This window comes from Apteryx mantelli, chromosome 6, assembly GCF_036417845.1.
Source record: "Apteryx mantelli isolate bAptMan1 chromosome 6, bAptMan1.hap1, whole genome shotgun sequence".
NCBI lineage: Eukaryota > Metazoa > Chordata > Aves > Apterygiformes > Apterygidae > Apteryx > Apteryx mantelli.
The window spans coordinates 30,835,575-30,843,712 of NC_089983.1; positions in this window are offsets into that span (position 1 = coordinate 30,835,575).

Sequence of the window (8,138 nt, forward strand, 5' to 3'; positions counted from 1 at the left end):
GGTGTATCCAAAATTCTCACTAATAGTGACCAATTATTTTCTGTGGTTATATAACTGTTCATCTCACTATGTGGCCACTTACTGCCGAAGTCTGTTGCTGCTCAGCATAAATTGTACAGAACACAGTGTGTAAAGGCACTAATGGCATTTACTTTGCATTTTGCAGTACAAAAATAAACAAAGACATATTCTGAAACCAAATTAAAGCTACGGGGGTTTTGTTCCAAGTAAATTTTGTTAATTTTGTATGTTGTAAAACTGCCTCATTTTGTTTATGCATCAAACTGACTGTCATTGAGTATAAAAGAAATGAAATGTGTACTGCTTTTTAACGCTTACTTAAAACAGACAACTACCACATAAAATGTACCATTAATTTTAGAGACTTTTCCCCCCCAAATGCTGCATGAACCATCTAACTTTACAGAGATCAAAGTGTCCATCATTAGAGTGTGGGAACTTTTACTGCAAAGTCTGTGTGTGGGCGCCAGCCAAACAAAATGTCAATGAGCCTCTACTGATAACAATGAGTTGAGATAAAGTAGGCAGAAGGATCTGTGAGTCGGTAAATACTGCAAACAATCAGCATAGCACATCAAGCAGTTACCAGAAGAGGAAGAGAACACCGATAAGTCCAGCAAATAAAATGTGATCCCTTCATAAGGCAACATCGTTCCCCTCGGAAGGCAACTTCATAAGCGATGGACATGAGAAGGAATGAAGGTAGACTAAAGCTGGAGTTCACAGGCTATTAACCTTACTGAATGGAGGTCTGATGATGGCATCAAATTCAACAAACAACCTGTTTGTAGAGCAAAAAAAACTATTTCCTTTCTAGAAAGGAAAATTTAGCTCTTGAGTAGTAAAGCCACTGTGAGAACCAAGGAAACAAAATCAGTGAGCCAAAATACGAGGGAACAATCACAAACTGAAACAATAAACAAAACTGCTGTGAAGGACTGAAACCATAGACTAGCAGCAGCAGAAAAAAGAACAGGCTGTGGTGATTTCTGAAGGGACGGGTTTTTATTTCCTTGACCGCTGCTGGAGGGGGACCAGGCTTCTTAAGAAGGAAACAAAAATGACAGAAAAAGGACCAAAAATTGAGCAAGTAGTGAAAGGATTCAGTATGCAAAAAAGAGCCAATAAATAATTCTAATTCTTCTCCCATTATAGACAGAATTTTTGCCTTTGTTGGAATGAAGATTTCAATTTGCTGTTACATGATGAAAAATAATAACTTAACAAGAAGTCACCACAGAAGTTTTTGTCATAAAGAGCAAAATGTTCAACAACTTATTCTGACAATAATAATAGTTCTTAATCTGTAACACACTATCTGCCTTCCGAAAGTATACAGGTGATACTCAGCTGCATTGGAATGTGTTTGTGAAACATAAACTGTTTCCCAGAATGTAGTATAGAAATGTAGTCCTAAGGAAATAGACATTAGCTGGTATTTGCTAAAATTAAACAAAATTTCTGAAGGTATCCAAGTAAGGAACAAGAAAATCCCTCCCGACTTAGGAAAATGAATATATACCACAAGTAACCATAAACAACTCAGATATTCCATACTGAGACGTCTGGAAACAACCCAGGCATTCAATTCTGTGCAAAATATTTGGATGAGCCCTGACAAAGGAATAACACAGATCATTGGGATAACAATAGTATTCTAAAATCAGAATTAAGACTCATAATTTAGCTACTATTCTGCTTTACCCAACAGGGTCCCACTACAAAAGAAGTTTAGTCTTTTTTGTCCAATATTCAACAAAGCATCTTTCAAAACACTTATTAGCTTAACAAGAACAATACATTATAAGCAGTATTCAACACATGCTTGCAAACAACAGCTTTTATCCAAGCTGGTTATTTTCTTGACGGAATTGCAAAAGTACTGGAGGGAAGTGAGGCAATAGATGTCATGTATTTGAATTTTAGAAAGTCCTTTAAAAAGCACCTCAGAGACTATTATGTGTAACGCCTACTCAAGTGGCTTGCCTAGAATGACTCCGGTAGACTAAAAATCATAAGTGAACATTATCAGTATGTCTTAATGCATCAGAGTACTGTGAGAGGTTATTCAACAAAGTATAACAAGGTATTTGCATTTTTATTCTAATGAGTGAAAAAAGCTAATTATACCATTATGACTAGCGAAGTAACATATATTGACCTAGAGAGAGGAGATATTTATTAAGAAAATAATTAAGTGAAATTAAAATTTAAAAATTGTAAGTTAATAAGCTCAAGAAAAAACAGTTGCAAAGATATATATGCCAGACAAATGAGAAATCTATGAAGACAGACATTTGTGACAAGAGTGAATAACAGTTCAAACATAAATTTTCAGTATAATACAGGGATAAAACAAACAATACAATCCTAGACTAGACCTAGATGCTGCTCAATTTCTGTTAAAACTCAGTACCAGACAGATGTGCAAAAGTAAGAAATGCCCCAGGAAAAGGACAATGATGAAAGGCTCAAAAAGAAATAACCAATGTGTACTGCTGGCTAAAATGTTCAGAAAAAAAATTTAAATATAATTTCACAGTAGAGCTGAAATGAAAAGAAAGAAAATATTTCTCATGTGAACCTTCCCCAACCTTTCAGTTAAGCTTCTTTCTTAAAATCTGAGATATTTCTAGAGTAAGAATGAAATAAATATGGACAAGGAGCTAGACTAACTTGGGGAGAGGCACTTACCAGGTAGTTGTCAACCCTACATTTCAGGTACCTGAAACTAATAATGGACCTCTGAAATTCACATATTGCTTCCCTTGGCTTTTGAATGTAACAAGTGAGCTATGGTCAAGATGGTTTGGAGATTCACTGTCTCTAGAGCCCCGTAGGCTGCAGAATGACAGTCTTGTGTTGGCCGGAGACCCTCATATTCCTTGCCATGTGCTGGCACAGCTGCAACAGAAGGTATGAGGATTTCTCCTCGCTCTCCTGCCAGTTTAGGTGATGGCCTAAATAGTGGTCAAAGCACTTTCCTTTGAGACAGAAGCTGTGTGTTTGAATGCCCTCTGCCTGAGGAAGAAACTGAACTCAGGTCCCCTTTGTGAACAGAAGAACATTAGAAAAAAAAAAATCTTAGAAAAAGTATATCGTAAAAAGCATTGTAATTCCCTCCTTTAAATTAAAGGAAAGAAGAGTACAGAAAGAAGCATCCTGTTCCTGTAGATGTACTCTTGGCATGCTCCAAAAAAGCCTCTTAGTTTAAGTCTCAAGGTAGATTCAAGCAAAGGAATGTCTACTTCTGAGATCCCAATCATATTTAGAAGGAAAATAAGTGATAAGATGACTAGACAGCAACTGGTCTGAGCATCCACAGAAGCACAACTCTAGGTGCCTAGGGAATTTAAGATGGAACAGGGAGTTCCTTGTTGAATTTAGGCTCCCCAAAGGTTAAATAGTGGCTCAGTGGATTTAGATCATTTGTGTCTACCCCAACTGTTGTCTTAGGTGCCTAAAGCCTTTCCTGGATATGGCCCAGAAGAGAGAGAGTGTTGTGCAGTTAAGTGCTCTGCTTTTACAGAAAATCAATGCCTAACTCCCATTTTTGCATTTAGAGGATCCTCCCCCAGCATTTGTATAGCTTGCCATTATACAACTAACTGGACACATTATAAATTCTTAAAGATATCGAAGGGCGTTAACAAGGAAGAAGATGCAATTATTTAGTCTAGTACAAAAAAGTATGAAAATCAGAAGAAAGTTCATGTCTGTGGGAATCATTTGAAAGTGAGCTGTATTCAGGTGAAGAACAGTCTCCTAACTAAAATGGCAGAAGCTCCAACACTTGTGTTATTTAAAACTGGAACAAACATGACAGAAAAGCAGAAGCAACATGGACAGGGTGATCTAATGTATCATCTCTTACTCTAATTGATGTCACTTTATAGAATGAGATCTATTTTGAATATATGATTTTGTAGCAATTAGTAATAATTGGAGAAGCCTGTAGAAATGTGACCTGGCATGGGGCTGCTATTTACCTCCCAATGCTTCTAAATTGTCAGCGTTTTTAGTCATTCAATCCAGGATGATAAATCCTTGCCCAGGACCTTCTGAAGTTAATATTTTTCTCAGAAGTAAATAGAATAATGAACACAGAACTACCTGCGGAAATGGCATTTTTTTGTAAAACAATGAGAAAGCCCTAACTGTCTACCAAACAATCAGCAGCACATACGGTTTTAAAGGGAGCATTTCTTAGGCTGTCTGTAAGGTACAAGGCAGAAGAAATGTGGGGCTCCAATATTTTTCGGAAACATTCCTTCTTTCCTTGGGAAGGTCTTACAGTGCTGCAGATGGACCGCCAACCACAAAACCGTTCTTTGCTCAGAAATCCACGTTACGCAGCTCAGGAAGGCCTGTCCTCTCTGCAAAGACAGTACCTCACCCCATGGAGTATGTATTACCAAGGTCTATTTTACCGTGAAATTTTATTTTTCTTATTTTTCAGTGAGAAGAAGAAAAAGAGCTTCTTGAATGAAGGTTCTACTCAAGCAAAGTAAAGAAAATGATTGAAAAGAAAAGAAAACAGTTGAAAACAGGACAGAAAAATTACCATGTGAACAAGGGAAACTCACTCACCACTAGACATACCTGTTATTTTCTTGAGGATAACTTCTTCAACTGAGGAAGTTATCTCATAGCTAGGTTCTCAAGCTAAGCTAATAAATATTAGTAGAACATGTTCATACATTTAGTTACAAAGAGCCACAGAAATGTAAGGAAACACATAATTGGCAGGTATTATCTAAAAAGCTGGTAGACTTATTTCACTCAAAATATATTTTATAGTAAATAACATTTTGACAAAAACAAAAAGGTCTTAGAAGTTATTTGTGTTATTAAGATTTTTTCACTTTTCATTTTTCTACATTTTCTTTAACACATTTTATGTATTTTTTAAATTCTCATTTATAAAAATACTTATCTTCTTACTGAAAGACATGGGTTTTCAGTAAATGAAAAGCAAAAATGTGAAAACTGTATTGCTAAAATAGAAAATGGAATGAAAAATGGGAAAAGGGTAAATCTTGAAAGAGCTTTAAAATGTCAGAACTCTGGATGCATTACAAGTAAATGTTAACTACATTAGTGAAAAGTTCGTTGTATAAACTTCCAAAAAGAGAAGCAAATAATAGAAACAAACTTTTTTTAAAATTTCTTTTTCTCTTTTTTAATCCAGTCTGCCTTTTCTTTGGATCCTGACTCATGCTTTGTGAATGCTTGGAGATGAGCAACCTGTAATCAGTTTGCATTTCAGAGGTGGAGTTCACTGTGATCTTGATGATAACTTATTTAAATGAAAATTATTTCCCTCTCCAAGAGCTCTTAGGAGGCTGGTGAATGTAGGGCTACACAGGAGCATCTGAAAGTTTATATTTTTTTCTCATCACAGCAAGGGTTTTAAAAACAATTCAGTGAAACTATTGAATAACGATACTCCAAAATTTTGATTCTCTATCCTTGTATATCTATTATATTAACAGTTTATTATTTGGTATAAAGGATGGCATTTCCTTTGTAGAACCAACTAAAAGACAACAGAATCACTTCCTGAAGGCAATACACGTTTTTAGACAGGGAGCATTTCACTTGAACGATACTTCATTACTTTTTTAGGCAATTACCAAGCATTTAGAAAAAATAAAAATAAACAGTCTCTGGGACTTGCACAGCCCTCTTCACTGGGATATCTGAATGCCTCCTTACTTTTTTAAGTATATTCATCCACCTAATACCTCAATAAGGTTCATTACACCCGCTTTACTAATAGGTAACTGAGATGCACAGCAGCATAAGTGGCCTTTAGCTTCACCAGCTACAGACAGCTGAATGCAGGTCTGTCAAAACCAACATCTTAAGAGACTTGGATGCACCTCCCATACAAATGGGATGGTTTACAGCAGTACTGCCACCCCCCACACACATTAAACATTGCATATGCTGTACCCAAAAAGGTTGGTGGGGGCGGCTACATCTTCTTTGTCCATCCTACACCATCTTTTCTCTTCTAAAGGTGGTGGTTATACTAAGAAGTCTCCTTCTCCTTAGGGGCAGAAGAGCATTTGATATGTAGGGGACTGGCAAACTCTACAGTATGTACATACTGGAGATAAGTTATATACAAAGGAGTGAGCACAGCCTGTTTCTTGATCCAATCATGTTTCTTTTTCAGTATCAATGGGAGCAGGACTGAGGTGTATGCCTATACATATTGCTGTTTTCTGCACTGCCATGTCACTAAAGAATAAAGATGTCCCAACAGAGCTTTAGATGGGTGTTTTCCTGGTGCAGTTGACTTTTCATTATCCATCCTTCCTTCCTGAAGCACATTATAAACAAAAGAGCAAGCTGGATACAAGGCACCAGGGCAGCTATGGCTGCAGAAGCTTAGCTTGGATGACCCTGAGTTCAGTGGGCCAGTGCACTTCGAGGTAGTTAGAGAAGTCCTGAGACAATGGGAGCACCAGCTTCCTCCTGGAGAACAACCTGCCTCTTCAGGGAGATTACTGTCATCACAAGCACGTGACATAAATATGTTTCTCAATGAGTTTCAAACATATTAAATAAGTTCACCTGAATTCTGGCAATTATTAGGGCTTCAAATGTTCTCTGTATCATCACAGATATCATGACAGATAAAATGTTCTGTGTAAAAGGTACATTATGTGACCTAGTGCTCTATAAAGAAAAAGGAAAAAAATCATAGACTTCAGAAACAAGAGTTCTTGTTTTTTACATCTGTACACATAGTCATTTCTGCCTCTATGGCTACAGACAGTTTATTCTTTTATAGTGATAACCAAGACAGTTGAAAGACTATCCTTTATCTGTCAGAGCTAGTCAAATAATAATGCTCACTAATATATTCAATAATTATTTCCCCTGTCAATCTTTGAGTAAATTATTCATAATTTTTCACTGTTCCATAAATTTGCTGTACATAATAGTCATCAAGTAAAAGAATCAGATCTTCTTTTTCTCGCAATCTCAGATGAATTATTCACAAATATTTATTTAATTAACCAACTCTACTACCTGTCATGTCTCCTGAGCAGATGTTAAGTATTCCCTCAGGTCCCCTCCACAGAAATCAATATCCGGTTACACAATTTTTCTATGTGCCACAGTTAAGTGATTTTAATCTCACTTCCTTACCTGAGGTCAGGTAATCATCCAGAACAGGTGACCCACAGTCAGTGTTCATTATTCTTGGCCAAATAAACATTCTCCAGCCATGACTAAAGAATTATTTTTATACTTTTCTTAGAGCTCAATCCCATTAAAAATACAGTTTGTAAGCTCACTTTGCAAGGCAACAAACCTGAAACCTGACCTGTTTAACTACTTTCTGCCTGGTGGGTTATTCAATGGGTGATTTCTGACCAGCAATGTTGTTAGCTTATTTGCAGATCTTTAAAGAGTACATCCTTAAATCTGTTTTCAAACATGTGACAGCCAAGGCTAGGTTGAGTCAGTTCAGGATTACCCTCACTGTGTTCCCAGCTCTTAACCCAGACTGTGGGTCTTTGCCCTGGTGGTGTCATAAGGGCAAAAGGACTCCCTCCTTTCCCATCATTTCCCAGGCAATTTTATTCCATCTAAAAGGATACAAAACCTTCTTTTTAGAGGCAGTGGGGGAAGAAACAAGGTTTTTTAGGACTAAAGCCTACCTTGAGCAGCTCTAGCAGGACTTGCAAGTGTCTTACTCACTTTTCTTCAGTAACATGGTCAGTTTAAGTGAACATAACCTAGCATTCCTGCTAAAAGAGAAAGTTTTGTCCTCCGCAGTCCTTTTTTCTAGGTTGATTTCAACCTGGACTGTGATTACATGAACACTTGTGCTGGCATAAGGGAGTAGGCGGCACAGGAGCAAAACAAGGAGATAGAGGTGTGGAAGGCCAGGTTTTTTGGAAGCAGTTATGATTAATGCTGGCTCCTGAAACCATGCTGTTAAAGTCATGACACCAAAGCAGAGGTGAGCTGGAATCATCCCTCTCAGAGCTACTGAGAGAGATGTTGGCAAACTCAATAATCAATCTTTTCTTTGCTATCATGAGAAAGACATAGGCTGTTTTAATGAAGGATGAGATTCTTACGTAGTCTTA